Genomic DNA, 16,137 nt, shown 5'->3' with positions numbered 1-16,137 from the left:
GCAGAGAGGTAGGTCTTGTTCAAGCAGCAGGTCACCCCCAATGTTCCCTGGATACGGATAGGGGACAACGTTTGCCTCTATCTTGGAACTCCTGCCTTCACCTCACATCTGGAGGACTCTAAAAAGGACTGCTTCCCCAGCAGGGCTTAGCAACATCATCTTCAAGTGTTGAAGTACAAAAGATGATTTTAAGAAGTGGTGGTAGACTCCTTCGTGTAAAGGTGAAAGTACAAGCAGAGAGTGGGAGGTAGATCCCTTTCCTTGCTAGTTCCTCCTCTGGAATGGCCTCCATGCCCCCCCTCAGACTTGAGCTGAATCTTCTTAAGTTCTGTAAACTTCTCAAGACCTTCAATTTCTCCTCTTTCTTCCATCCCCCCGTGATAACGTTCCTCCTGCCGCTGTGAATGGGGCCCGGTCCCTTCAGAGTCATACAGAGACCAGACCACCCACTACCAGTCCCCCCAGAATCCCTTGCCAGCTCTTGGCCTCGGGCTCTCTTCCTCAGACTAGCTCTAACCTAGTCCACCCTGTCCTCCGCAATCCCCCCGTTTCCCCTTCCTTCTTCCCTGACACTTGCCTCCTTGGCCCCCCAACACTTAGCCACGCCCCCTACCTTTGGGCACCCTACTCCTGCACTTGACTTTCTACCTCCCCTACACTTACCACCTTGTTCTTGCACTTGCACATTTGGATTGTCACAAGTCCAATACAACCGTTTGTTGTTCTACTTTCTTTCCTTTTTCTACCCTTCCCCATCTTGTCTTGTGGCACCTGGAAACACTTGTATATAGGCACCATACAAATTCCCAATAAATAAAATAAATAAATACACAGGTGATTGCACTAAAGCTAGATAGCTTTAGCGGTCCAATTCCTGTTCATGAAAGAAGTGGACTTTGCCCTTCTGACACACACCCAAAGTACTTTGCGTGAGAGGAAGTGGAGGTGACAGGAAAGATAGGCAGAGGCACAATGGTAAAACCTTCCTTAAACTGCACAGATGTCCCAGTGTCTTCACTAACAGCCTCCCCATCTATTCTCAAAAAGACCAAACGCCCCTTTGGTATGCAGCACCCAGGTGTGAGGCTACTCCTTTTGAATGGCTATGCTCGTTTAATGCCTGGCCAAGGACAGCTTTCTGTCAAGTGGCTGTCTTTGGAGGAGGGTGTGTCCAACCCTCAAAAAGAGATCAGAGAAGAAGTGGCCAGAACACACATCACCTTCCACAGTTGAGCTGGCTTATAGGAGCTGACATGTGTGATATCTAACTAGATGTGGCTGCAATGATTATGAGCAGTGCCATGCTCCATACCCTAACTCAGGCAAGGTTTCTATTTAGTTCACCCTGCCAGCAGCATGGACTTAAATTCATAATATTTTGGAACAGCAATGTATACCTTAAATGCCACCCAGCTGCTGCAGTGATTTTGAGTGCCACTTCAGCTGTCAAGAGGGCACTTGTGACCTGAAGCATAGCTTGACCCATTTCTTTTGGGATGGTGGTCCTCAGACATACCCCCTCCTCCATAACAACTCCAATTTCCCAGTGAAACAGAGAGTCACTGACAGGCTCTAGGGTTTAAAGTGACCTGCATTTCTTTCTTGGCCTTGTGTGGGGCTCTTTTATGTTTGGTTGAAGTTATCAGGAGACCTCAGTCACTCCTCATCTTCTACAATACCTGCCACCATTGACCCTGGTCTCTAGGATTGGCATCAGACTTTAAGCATTAATCACACCCTTGGATTTACAGATACACCCCACCTTATCTCTGTCCCTGGTCCCTTCGTCCTCCTCTTGTTTGTCACTTCCCATTACTCCTTTCTGGGCTGTTGCTCCTATCTTACTGCTTTGTTCACCCTCCTTCTGTTTTCATCATCATTATGCAATAATCTACATTCCTCCTTCAACACTACTCTCTCCACCTTTTTTGTCTCTATTCTTGACTTTTTATACTTCGCCTCTGGTCTTAGTTCTCCCTCCTCCACTTCTGCTCTTACTTCTCTCTACATTATCTTATGTGTTACTCCCTCCTTCACCTGCGTTCTTACTTCTGTCTACCTCACTTTCACTCCCCATTCCTTATCCATCTCTGTTCTTGCGTCTCCCTTCCTCACAACAGTTCTCCTCTCTGCCTTTCCTCCTCGCTGTAGCACAACACACTATTCTCCCACTCTATTTTCTCAATCATGACCCCCTTTTTATTGTCTTTCAGAACGTATTGCAACACCTGTGATTTCTCAAGGCCTCTTCAGATGTGCACAATATTTCACTGTGCCTTGCAAATGGGAACTTGGTGCAAGGACTACATAGTCAGCATGGGCTATGAATTAGTTGCTTGGTAGCATTGCCGATAAGCCAGAGGTCAGTATTTTACCTTCATCCACCATTTTGGATTCAGATCACAGACTGCAGTGGTTGCTTTTGTATTTCAGAATTGCTCCCTCCTTTCTCTATCAAATGATTAAGACTATGTGTGTATTATGCATGGGGGCCTTGCAAATGTATGTCAGTGGGGTCTGTACCAGGTACTTAAGCATCACTCATGGACTTGTGTGTTTCCTCATAGACATTAAGAGTTCTGTGGATACCCGCAGTTGTTGCTCCACTGAGCACATGTCTTTTGTCTGTAGTTCTATTTGGTTGCCTGCATTCTGACTTTTTTTAGACTGCTAAGTGTGATCAGGGACAGTTTGATGAGTGACATGCATGAGACTAGGGATAGTTTGGGATTGGGGGATCGTCATGTACCTTTACTATGGCCAACATCATGGAGAGGACCAGCCACAAGGGTCATCCCAGACCTATCCTCTATCTCAGTCCTCTGCTGCAGGCATTCTTCACGTTCTTCTAGATGTTGTCCCTTAATTTCCCTACGCAGTTTAAGGGAAGGCGCTCTCCCACTCTATGTATAAATTAATTGTAGCAGGGAATTGTTTGGCTTCCAAACTTTCTTTGTTCCCAGTACAGCCACTTTATCACAGAATAAAGTATGCTGGGAATTTCCAAGATGGTAAAAAGGATTTAGTCTTTGTCAGTGCTCCCAGGCTTCCTTAGCTTTGCCCATGTCATATCTCCCTAAGAGCAGTGGACTCTCTTTATAACAATCTGCTCTTTAACAGATCAACCCCTACCCTTCTCAGACAACTCCTAATGTCTCTTTTGGGAGTACAGCCCATTCTATACATGTCCTTCCCCTCAAATGTTGTTGAGGTGTTACAGTGTCACTTGGGATATGAAAAGGCTTCTTCATTGTTCGGACATCTGAGTTTAGGATGAGTCCAGTAACTTTATTTCTATTAACAATAATAAGGATACCACTTTGTTTTTAATCATACGGCAACATTTTCTTTTGACAAAATGTTGCTTTATCTTTAGTTTTGCTTGGAGACTACCACCATATTACAGAAACATGGTAATGGTGCAAGTGGAATTTTGCATGACATTAGTACTTGAGCTAATCATGTTTGCATTTGCACTAGGGATTGAGCACATGCTTCGACTCTGCTACTAGGGGCCACCTTGCAGAGGCTTTCATCATTAAAAGTTAATGTGTCTGTTGTCTTATCTCTAGGGAAGTGGAAGTATATATATATATATATATATATATATATATATATATATATATATATATATATATATATATATATATATATATTATATATACATATATTCCTTCTATGCATTTTTGCAACAGGGAAATGTTGGCCATAGTTTTATCAATAGGTCAAACATTGCACTGGCATACGCCCAAGGTATATTCTCTAAACATTTGGCATGGCTTGACACTCCATTAAATTGAACCAAGGTTGAAATCTCATAGCTTGACATAAGATTGAATATATGAACACAGATGTTTTTATTTAAGATATGAATAAACTATCTGTGATGATAAACCACGTGAAAAAAATGGTATTTTTTTGTATGGGTTTGAAGTGGATGCTCCACTAACAAAGAAAACAGGCTGCGGAGAGGGTCATCATGTACAGATTTGAAAACACCCGGGATACAATTCTACTCTCTGCACATAATAATAGTTAAAGGACACATGTGTTATTGGTAGTCACCAATGGTGCCATTAGCAGAACCATGTTTCGGTTGAGTGTTGAGGTGTAGCATGTTTTATATTTGAATGTGGTAGATATCAGTTACTGGTGAGGTGATGTTGTTTATGTGGAGAATGCAGCTGTCTTCTCGGATCTCTTTGATGAGGGTTATGCGTCCTCTACTGGAAATATGTTCATGGTTTCAAGGTCCTGTGGATGGATGACCATCATCAAGGCTTACATCTGAAGGGAGACAGAGTTTCTTAGACGTGGCAGGTTGTTTTGGGTTTCCCGATGGGTGTCTATTTCAACCATGGTTGTCTACTACATGATGGGCAATGCATGTGCAATCCTAGTTTCCATAACTCACTCCTTGCTGATGCAGGCGGTGGCTGAACCTCTGTGTAGGCTGATGTGTGAAATCCCAATTGCTCCGAAGTTGGCCTATATAATATACGTGTATTCACAATTTATCTTCTAGACGTTGAACTTTCCCAGCTCTTGGTGTTCGTCCCATAGCCAGGAGTGCACTGTATTTCGTCTTCTCCCTTTTCCATTCATTTCAGTGTAGGGCACGATGACAGGCCCATATTTTAGGGGTATATTCACTGTGTACGATTACAATCTCACTGCACCATGACCAAACGATGGAAATCTAAAAATATCATGCATCATTTCATTAACTCCTTCTGACTTAATTTGATGTGAGTTCCTTGTGTATCATACGCAAGACCGCTGCATGTTATGATGAAACCTGTAAGATGACATTTAAGACCACGCCAATGCACTGCAATGAATTCAAAAGGAAAATGATGATCGTGTTACTAATAATCTCCAACAAAAAAAACATATGCATATGGCTTTCTATTTCTAGAATTTATGAACAAATCCATTTCTTTCGAGTAAATTACAGTTCTGTTAATCAAACGTTGAAGATCTTTTTGAGGTCTATAAAGCAAAATCACATCGTCGGCGTATGATAGAACAACTCGTTATTAATTTTCCGATCTTAAGTGGGCAAAAGCAGCAGAATCCCAGTCTGTCAGGTAAAGAATCAATAGACAGTGAGCCAACACGCATGCATGTCAGAGACACCTTAAAGTAGGCAGGCCTTCTGATAGGGATCCGTGCCCATTCAATCTCACCTGTACCATGGATTTATCATGAATCTGGATGAGAATCGAAAGCAGGTAAATTCTCCAAGTTTTTAGTTTATCCCACAGGCGGGCCCTATTAATAGTGTTGAAAGCCTGTGAGAAATCTATTGCAGCAATATATATCATAGATCCCTCAACACTGCAAGCTCTCTCATGAAGACAATAGATAAGATAGACATTTATTAGGGTGCTCTCATACATTTTCTGGATCCTGTTTTTCTTTTACTTGGCCTATGGGTTAATGTGGCCCATTGCTCTAGTCTTCCAAACACTAATTTAGCAAATATCTTGCTGTCCGGGTCTAACAAGTTGATAGGCCGATAACTTAGTGGGTCAGACCTATCACCTTTTTTATATATTGGAATTATGGTAGCTTTACTCCAACTTTTCAGCCATACCCTGGTCTCCACTATGTTTCTAAAAAGCATGTATAAGACATTAGTCCATAACGCCACTTTGCTCTTTAGAATCATATTACTTAATCTGCCTGGACTATGGGGCAGCTGAAGAAGATGCTCTCCTGATTATTAACTCAACATCATCCACCTCAAAGAAATGTGGATGATATGCGTATCTCGTTCTTCTTCCAAGACTGGATTGGCTTGAAGGCTTTCCTGTGTAATAGATCTACTATTCCTTAAATCCCAAAAGTTAAGAGAATTATAAGTAGTAATTTACCTAAGCAATTGTTCCCCCTCTTAAAAAACCTTGCTGGTATGTTTTACATTATGAGCCAGTTTTTATATGCTTGCTCGTCTTAAGGCATATGTCATAGCCATCTTCTTTTTTTTTAAAACTTCTCTTTATTGTTTTTAATAATACAGAAAGATCAACAAAACAACCCCTCCCGCCCTCCACCCCCCCAAGCCATCAGGGAGCCCAGAACTCCTCAACCCCCCCTCCTTCCCCTTACAGTGATTAAACCGATAGGTCCAGAAGTCTCAGGGCCTCATTACAACTCAGGCGGTAAGGGTTTTATGGCGGCGTAAACAGCGCCGACCCTTACCGCCTGAGTACGAGGTCCCTTTTAGCAGGTGTTAAAATCCATGGCGCTAAGGGACCATGGAGTTAATTACGCCCCCGTAATTTACGGTGGCGTAATTAATGCCTTCCCCACTCCCATTATGACCTATGGGGCAAAATGGGAATGGGGAAGGGAAAATGGGAAAATGGGGATTTACCGCCCCGCCAATGGGGCGGTTAGTCCGCCTACCACCATGGCGTAAACGTAGTTTACGCCATGGTGGTAAAGTCACGGCCCAGGCGGTAACTTACCGCCTGGGTCGTAATGAGGCCCTCAGTCTGTGAGGGCGCCATTGCTCCCGAAACTCGCCCTTCAAAAAGTCCCCCCATTCTGCAGCAAAACGGCTCAGGTTGTCTGTAGCTGCAAACGTGGCCCATTCCAAAGACACACTCTCCCACAGTTTACCCAATCAATCATGCTCTGTGGGGATCATTGAGCTTTTCCACCTTTGGGCAAGGAGAGACATGGCTGCCAGGATGAAGACCACCTCCTGACCCGTGCCTTTTCCAAATGCCTGACCCAGCGCGCAGGGACAAACTTCCAGAAGGAGCTAATGTAAGGACAATCCCACTAAATATGCGCAACTGTTCCCTCTTCCCCACAACCCCTCCAACATATCCCAGACGATGTCGGGAAGATTGCCCGAAGGCGCGCTGGGGTATAATGCCAACCCATTAGATACTTATACCAGGCCTCTTGTAGTTGGGTCGCCTTAGCCACCCTGGGGATCGCAATCCAGAGCCTTTCCCATTCTCCCCGTTCCAGTTCCCTCCCCAGGAGCTGTTCCCATCTAGACATGTATGGCCACTTTATAGCGGGACCAGCGCTTCCTAAAAGCTTATATAAATTTGATATCAGCCCCCTAGAACCATTGTTTGACAACAGGAACCGTTCAAACTGAGTTCAGCCCCGCGTTGCTGCACTCTTAATCTCCCGCGACAATACCCAATGCCTAATCTGGTAATATCGAAGCCGTTCACCCTCGCCTACATCGAACTCCCGTTTGCAATCCTCAAATGAATTCACTTCCTGCCCTCGAAATAGGTCTCTAGTGATCCTACACCCTCCACTTTCCCATTTCCAAAAGGCCCCCTGCTCCAACCCAGGGGCAAAGTCGCCATTGTTAAAAATGGGGGTGAAAGGCGACGGGAATGTGCTGACCCCCAACTTCTCTACCGCCCTGTCCCAGGTGTCGACTAGGCCCTTGGTTATGACACTTAAATACAAGTGATCCGGCCTCAGCCTGCGGGGAAGCCAAAGTGCCTCGCCCAGGTGATGGTGCTCTACCGCTCTATCCATCTTGACCTAATGTTTGTTGTAGTCCTCAGAGAACCAGTCGCGGATCACCCTGAGCTGAGCTGCTTCATAGTAGCACTTAAATCCCGCTAGTGCTAAGCCCCTCGCCCCCTTGGAAGCTGTCAGAAGTCTTTTCGCCAGGCGCGGTGTCTTACCCTCCCAGATTAATTCCTTTGCATCCCTATCCAGCTCCTTGAAAAAGGAAGCGGGACGGGCAGAGGGATCACTTGAAAAAGGTAAAGCAAGCGCAGGAGAGTCACCATCTTTAGTGCCGCCCCCCTCCCTAGCCATGATAACTTAAAGATGCCCCACTTCCTAAGGTCCCCTTTAATGGAGGCAAGAACAGGGATATAGTTTGCTCCGTACCATCCCGACAGCCGAGGGGTAACCCGAATCCCCCCAGGACTCCACTTATACTGTGATGATATCCTCAGAGCCCTCAACTCGTCTCCCTGCAGCGATAAATTCATAATTTTGGATTTGTGAGTGTTCACCTTTAGGCCAGAGACTTCCCCGAAGGAAGACAACAAAGTTGCGCATCCCTCCACCAACACTGATGGGTTCGACAGAGTAAGGAGCATATCGTCGGCGAAAGCCGTCACCTTATGCTGTGTTCCTCCAAAGGGGATTCCCTGGATGTCCTTCGCTTCTCGAATTGCCACGAGTAGGGGCTCCAGATATAAAACAATCAACAGCGGGGATAGGGGGCACCCATGTTTCGTGCCGCGTCCGAGCCTGAAGGGCCGTGTCACTGCACCATTAATAAGCAGGCGTGCAGAAGGGGCTCTATAGATTGCACAAATCATATCAATGAACTTTTGCCCTAGACATATTCGCTCCATCACCCGGAACAGAAAGGACCACTCCACCAGGTCGAACGCCTTCTCGGCATCCAAGGCTAAAAGGACCGACAGAGTGGGGGTCTTCTGTACTTTTTCGATCAAGTGGGCAACTCTCCTGATATTATCAGCTGTTTGGCGGCCCCGCACGAATCCAGACTGATCTTGGTGGATCAGCTCAGGCAGATGTGCCACTAGACGCTTAGCCAGAATTTTGGCGTAAATCTTTGCCTCAGAATTAATTAAAGCGATAGGCTTATGCGCGGTACAGTCCTCTGGATCTTTGCCCACCTATGTATTAAAGTAATTTTAGCCTCCTCCATGGAGGAGGAGATACCACCCGCGGGGCCAAAAGAGTTAAAGAGTTGGGTTAGGTGTGGAACCAATATGGCAGAAAAAGACTTGTAAAAGGAAACCGGGAAGCCATCGGGACCCGGGGCTTTGTTGGAGAGGAGGGAAGCAATGACAACTCGAACCTCATCTTCTGCAATTGGCTTTCCCAGGTCCTCCCCTATTTCCCCAGACAAGCGCGGCAAGGGCAGGCCATCCAAGAACTCCTCCTGTGACTGAGCGACAGGGCCCTGGGATGTGTATAGGGCTTCATAAAACCTGGTTAGACGCTCCCTGATTTCCTCCGATCGGTAATCCCCTCCCCTCCTTCTCCCCTCAGGGCAGCTATCGCGTTTCGCTCCTTGATGCCCCTCAGCAGGCGTGCCAGCAGAGAGTCCGCCTTGTTGGCCTTAGCATACAGTTTTTGTCTAACCCTCAATAGTGCACCCTCCGCTTTCTTCATCTTAAGGAGTCTCAATTGCCCCTCGGCTACCCTGTACCCTGTGCATCTTCCTGGAGAGGTCCCCTTTGAGCTTAACTCTCGCAGCCTCCACCTCATCCTCCAACTGGGCTTCTAAAGCCCGTAGCTGTCGGGTCTTCTCCTCCTTGATGGCAATGAGGTCCCCCCTCAACGTGGCTTTAAATGCATCCCACCTTGTACTGAGGCTCGTATCGGTCTCATTGTTTCTAACAAAAAAAGCTTTAATGTTGTTGCCTATCTCCTCCCTAATCACCGTATCCCGCAGGAGGTCCCCAGGAAAGTGCCAACTCCAAACCCCCGGCTTACGCTTGCCCAACCACATATTCATTTGCACCGCCTTGTGATTGGCGATGCCCATGGGGCCGGTCTCCACCCCCTCAACCCCTCCCAATAGACTGGCCGACACCCAAATATATTCAATCCGGGATTGAGACCGGTGCACATCCGAAAGATAGGTGAAACCCTCTTCCTCCACTTTGAGTACCCGCCACACATCCCTCAACCCTGCCTCCTTGAAGCGCTCCTTCAGCCACAGGGAAGCCACCGCCCCCCCCCCCGCCCGCATGTTGCGTCCGGTCTAACCTCTTATCCCAGGCCAAGTTGAAATCCCCCATTAAAATGATTTGCCCTCTTGCGAATTCCCCTAGCGTAGACAGCGTCTCCCTCAGAAAGTTATCTTGCCCCACATTTGGGGCATATACCGAAGCGATCGTATAAGTGGCACCCAAGCATTCCCCCCTCACCATGACAAACCTCTCGTTTCTATCCCTCCGAGAATCCTGGATTCTAAAACCCAAGCCATTCCTAAAAGCCACTGCCACCCCACCCTTCTTCGAAGAGCCTGACGCAAATACCACCTCCGCATATCCCCTCAAGCGCATCCGACATTATTCTGCATGCAACAAATGGGTTTCCTGTAGTGCCAAAATATCTGGTTTCGCCCTTTTAAGAGGAGAGTTAAGACCTCTCACATTAAGATTCAGCCACTTGAAACCGAGATATGGAGATAACCCGCCCCAGGAAATCCTCCCCCCAAAAATCTTTCTGTCCTCTTGCTACCCCCCAGACCACCCAACCCCCCACGCAAAATCTATGGGCTCCCATTCCCACCCAGACTCCATCCCTCACCCCCCCGCCTGAAATCCCCAACTGCGGGCTTAAACTAAGATACCCCCCAACAGTTCCCTCCCACCCCTTAATCCCCCCCAACTACTCTCATTACAATTTGATCCAACATGTTTAACTCCGTCCCCCTGACACCTCTCGCAGCCTTATGTACCACCACCCCCTACATAGCCATCTTTTTTAACCAAATTTGTATATCAAAATGGGATCTCTCTATATATGTTTTCCTTAGTTGACCACCAGAAGATTGATCGTGGTTTCCCCCAAAAACAGGGAACGTTATTGGGAGAAAACATAATGTGCCCGATTCATGGGATGGGGCAAAGAAATGGCGCAATGTCAGCGCACTGAGAAGGACCCTTTTGTTTCGCGGCACAGATTTATTTTTACGTGCCACGTGTATTCATGGATTTAAAGATACATTACTAGCCGTTGCACAAGTAAAAACAAGCTGCCCAAGAAACTCCCATAAGACTCCCTCAAGCACACCAAAAAGCAAGCAAAAGGACAAACACAGCGCAAGCCTGCATGTCACCCCTGGCTCACCATCCAGTACCCCTGTGTGAAGGCGCACCTCTCTTCACAAGCCCAAGCTGCACCACAGCAAAATCACGCGTCTCACTTCGCAAGCCCAGGCTGCACCCCAGTGAAAATGCAGGCCCTCCTTGGCAAAGCCAGAATGCACCCCGCAAAATTGCATGCCTCACCTCGCAAGCCCAGGCTACACCCCAGCAAAAACGCAGGTCCTCCCTCGCAAGCACAGGCTGCACCTGCCCAGACTGCACTCCAGCGAAATTGCGCGCCTCAGCTCGCAAGCCCAGGCTGCACCCCAGTGAAATCGCGTGCCTCACCTTGAAAGCATAGGCTGCACCCTCCAGACTGCACACCACCCACCACAGCCCCCTCACCTGTGACACCCCCCAGGCAGCCCACTCCAGGCTGGACACCCCCAGAGGCAGGCCCCTCCATGCTGGGCACCAGCCCCCTCACCTGTGACACCCCCCCAGGCAGCCCACTCCAACTGGACACCCCCTTCAGGCAGCCCCTCTCCAGACTGGACACCCCCACAGGCAGCCCACTCCAGACTGGACACCCCCCCAAAGGCAGGCCTCTCAACAGGGCACTACACCCCAGCCCCCCTCACCTGTAACCCTCCACGGCAGGCCATACAGACTGGACACTCCCCCACATGCAGCCCACTCCAGACTGGATATCCCCGACAGACTGCCCCTGTCCAGACTGGGCACCACCCCTCATTCCCCTGTCCAGACTGTGCACCCCCACAGACAGCCCACTCCAGACTGGACACCCCCACAGGCAACCCCTGTCCAGACTGGGCACCCCCCACAGGCAGCCCACTACAGACTGGAGACCCCCCACAGTTAGCTCCTGTCCAGACTGGGCGCCCCTCACAGGGAGATGCTCCAGACTGGACACCCCCCACAGGCAACCCCTGTCCAGACTGGGGAACACCTTCCAACCCCCCCTCCCTTGTGACACCCCGCAGGCAAGCCCACTCCAGACTGGACACCCCCACAGGCAGCCCCTGTCCAGACTAGGCAGCGCCCCCAATCCCTCTCACCTCCAACATCCTGCAAGCAGCCAACACCAGAATGGACACCCCACACAGGCAAAACACTCCAGACTGGCAGACTGGACACCCCCCACAGACAGGCCCCTCCAGACTGGGTACCATCCCCTATTCCCCACACCCTCTAGGCAGCCCACTCCAGACAGGACACCCCCCACAGGCATTCCACTCTAGACTGGACACCCCCACAGGCAGCCCCTGTCCAGACTAGGCACCACCCCTCAGCCCCCTTCACCCATGACATCCCCCGCAGATAGCCTCTGTCCAGACTGGAAACTGCCCACAGAGAGTCCTTGCCCAGATTGGGCACCACCCCAGCCCCCCTCCCCTGTGACACCCTCCAGGGACCCCACTCCAGACTGGACCCCCACCCAAGGCAGCCCCTGTCCAGAATGGGCACCACCCAGCCCCCTCACCTGTGACACCCCCCCAGGCAGCCCACTCCAGACTGCACCCCCCAGGCTGCCCCTGTCCAGACTGGACACCTCCCACAGGCAGCCCTTGTCCGGACCACCCCCCAGCCCCTCTCCCCTGTGATACCCCCAGGTAGCCCACTCCAGACTGGGCACCCCCACAGGCAGCTGAATCCAGACTGGAGATCCCCCACAGTCAGCCCCTGTCCAGACTGGGCAGCCCCCCACAGGCAGATGCTCCAGACTGCTCCAGACTGGACACCCCCCACAGGCAACCCCTGTCCAGACTGGGGAACACCTCCCAGTCCCCTCCCCTGTGACAACCTGCAGGCAAGCCCACTCCACACTGCACACCCCCACAGGCAGTCCCTGTCCATCTTAGGCACCGCCCTGACCCCCCTCACCTGTGACATCCTGCAAACAGCCAACACCAGACTGGATGCCCAACACAGGCAGCACACTCCAGAGTGGTCCCCCCACAGGCAGGCCCCACCAAACTGGGCACCACCCCAGCCCCCCTGCCCTGTGACACCCTCCAGGCAGCCCACTCCAGACTGGACACCTGCCCCCCACAAAGGCAGCCCCTGTCCAGAATGGGCACCACCCTAGCCCCCCTCACCTGTGACACCACCCAGGCAGCCCACTCGAGACTGCACCCCACCAGGCAGCCCCTGTCCAGAATGGACGCCTCCCACAGGCAGCACCTGTCCAGACTGGGCACCACCCCCCAGCCCTTCTCCCCTGTCACACCCCACCAGGCAGCCCACTCCAGACTGGACACCCCCCACAGACAGCACCTGTCCAGACTGGGCACCACCCCCATCCCCACTCCCCTGTGACACCCCCAGGCAACCCACTTCAGACTGGACACCCCCCACAGGCACCCCCTGTCCAGACTGTGCACTAATCCCCAGCCCCCCTCACCGGTCATACCCCTAGGTAGCCCACTCCAGAAGGGACACCCCCACAGACAGCCCCTGTCCAGACTGGGCACCACCCCCCAGGCGCCCAACCTGTGACACCCCCCCAGGCAGCAATACATCAAATAGGGGAACCCCTTGTGGGCATTTTTGGATGGGGTCAAAATACAGTGATAAACAAAGAGGTATCCATGGTGCAAACAACTCAATATGGTGGAGAGTATCTCAAATATGAATACATTTTTATATATATACAATGAAAGGGAATTTTTAAATTGTGAGGCATACAGACTAAGAACAAAACACATATTTACATGAGGTAGATTGTGAGAAATATACATAATATAAAAATGACTAGAAGGACAGAATCCAAAATCTAGACTAAAACCAAAAATGTGAAAGTCAAACAATGATTATTTGCAAAAGGCAAAGTTTAGACTAAAACCAAAATTATGAAAGTCATACATTGATTGATTACAATCCAAGGTGTGTGGTACTACAAGGTATAATTGTTAATACTCTGGAGAGTGAGGCACGATTCATTGATAATCATGACTAAAATTGATTTAGCAGTGCCCCTTCATTTCTTCTGGGCATTAATGCATGTTTCGGTGTGCTAGTAGCGATGGCATCCATACAAGCCTTTCTCAGGGCAGGAGAAAGAAGAAGAACCCTATGGGGCAGGAAAACATTGTGTTGGAAGGAGTTTGAGATACTGAGCGGTATATTAACTTAACTACCCATCATATCAACAAAAAAAACACATGTCACTTACCCTCTACTTCTCACAGGGTTTGTGGGGATATGTCCAAAATGACAGGTTCCTCACATTAGGGGACAACCCTTCTCTCAGGGTCTGTCTGGATATCCAATTAATGGTAGCTAGAAAAAGGCAAATGAGCGTGCCACTTGGAAGCCCATGGCATGCATGAGAACAATTGTGGAATGCCTACAGTGGAAGTGACTGTATATGGTATGAAACAATTAGTATTCAAAATAGAGTAAAGGGGGGAGGTACCTGGTAATCTCCTGGTACGGAATCGTGAAGAGAAATCAGCAATGCATCTGAATTTGCACAGTAATGGTGTGTGTCCTGAAAGGCAGGGTTGTTTGAAATGCCTGTGAATATATAGACGGACACCAAGCTCTAGTAAATGTTTGCAGTGTGAGTTTTCTACACACGTAGGCAATAATACAGATATGCCCGCAGTCATTGCAAAGGTTGCAGGTGAAAACCCTTAAAGTCATATCTTGCTGTGTTGGTGTCGGCAGAATGAAAGTCTCTAAAGTCTCCTGCTAAGGAATTCTGAAGGGAAATCAGCAATGCATCTGAAAACACACAGTAATGGTCTGTGCCCTGCAAGGCAAGATTTTTGAATTTCCTGTGGGTTAATTGAAAGGACACTAAGCTCTAGTAAAAGTTTTCAGAGTCATTATTGTGCAAATGTTGGCAGTATACCAAAAAAGGCTACATTACAAGAAATTGCGAGTGAAAACCTGTTAAGTCCTACCTGGCCATGTTGGTGCCGACGGAGTGTTAGTCTCTAATGTGAAAGAGGAACGGTTCTCATACAAGACCTCCAATGACGATCGGTACATTTATTGTTGTACTGGAATGGCAAAACAAATCAATAGAGATGTTGTAATACAAATTGAAAGAACGTCAAAACATGCTTGTACGCAGCAGCCCCTAAGGACTGGAAAATACCTTATTATAAAGACGGCATATTGTGAAGCGGTAACACGCGTCTATGCCGGCAGACAGACCTGCGTTGTCATGGTGATTTGAAGCTTATAAAGCGTTGAGAATCCTCGTCCAAAATGTTGCGCGCGACCATCCTGTGTTGCATCCATAGTAACTAACTTTCGGTTTCAAATGGATCTGCTAGCGAATACAGCTGCGTGAAGTGTGTCCATGTGTTGTTGGCGTTGCCTAGGCAACTGGGTTTCACTGCAGCAGATTTCCGTCTGCTCATATCTAATGGTTCTGGCAGACAAATGTCTGTTAATGTCTAATTGTCCTCAGAGAGTACTGTGGGGAGAGGTCCCGCGATGCGGTCCAACCCATGACTGAAAAAACATGCGGTGGTGCAAATGCTCGAGATGGCTCAGCACGCTCTTGTGAAATTGCGGAATTATGCTCAGAAGAAATAGATATTTGTTTCAAGGAGGAAGGCAAAAATTAATTTAGTGTTCAATCCACTAGGAAAGCATACAGTCAATATAAAAGGTAAATGTGGTAAGGAATTGAGATAGCATCAGTTCAGCTGCTTTTTTGAAATTGTGGGTGCCTGAATTCTAAGTGTGACGGGGTCCTCCCAGTGGGTTTCACAAAAACTATCAGGTAGGGGGTGCCATATTGAGGAGTTGACAGGGAAGAATCGCTGGGGCGCACACGCACTAAGGGCCAGGAAAACAATCAGTGGAGGCCCAATTGTTGGATCTTATGATTTTAAGAATGGGGTGGATGGATATTGCGATGGGTTGTGTCAATTCCTCTTTGAGGCCCCTGTGGAAGGAGTCCAGTCTGTGTCCACTTTGCTTCTTTTTGGAGTAGGCTTCTCTAGATATTGGAGGAATCATTGACCACATCTAGGACCCACCATTTGATATCATCTGTAGTATGTTGAAGTTCTCTGTAATGATTTACCAAGGGTGCAGTAAGATTTCTGCGCCTGATCCTAGATCTGTGTTCACAAATTCTAATATGGACAGGTCTAGTTGTCTGGCCCACATACCTCAAACCGCAAGGGCATTCTATGAAGTAGATTACCTCTTTGGTCTTGCAGTTGGTGAGGTTGCGAAGGATCCATGTCCAGCCATTAATGATAAATTCTTTTGTTTTCTTAGTAAATCTACATGCTGTGCAGCTACCGCATAGATAGTGCCCAGTTGTAGTTCTGAGGTTCTAGAGGCC

At 48.5% G+C, this 16,137-nt stretch overlaps 1 long non-coding RNA gene across 1 annotated transcript in view; it reads right to left on the bottom strand.

Annotated features, from left to right (window-relative positions):
• LOC138473776 (uncharacterized) overlaps positions 1-15,083 on the bottom strand; it is a 42,798-nt gene extending 27,715 nt beyond the window's left edge. Inside the window, exons 1-2 of the long non-coding RNA XR_011268909.1 lie at positions 14,929-15,083; positions 14,732-14,830 (exon numbers count right to left, since the gene is read on the bottom strand). This is a non-coding gene — a long non-coding RNA (uncharacterized lncRNA). The remainder of the gene's footprint in view (positions 1-14,731; positions 14,831-14,928) is intronic.
• Positions 15,084-16,137: the final 1,054 nt, after the last annotated feature.

Source organism: Ambystoma mexicanum, chromosome 8 (assembly GCF_040938575.1).
Source record: "Ambystoma mexicanum isolate Mex_15411 chromosome 8, UKY_AmexF1_1, whole genome shotgun sequence".
Classification (NCBI taxonomy): domain Eukaryota; kingdom Metazoa; phylum Chordata; class Amphibia; order Caudata; family Ambystomatidae; genus Ambystoma; species Ambystoma mexicanum.
Note: the sequence above shows the minus strand (reverse complement) of the source record. Positions and strands in the feature narration are given on the sequence as shown.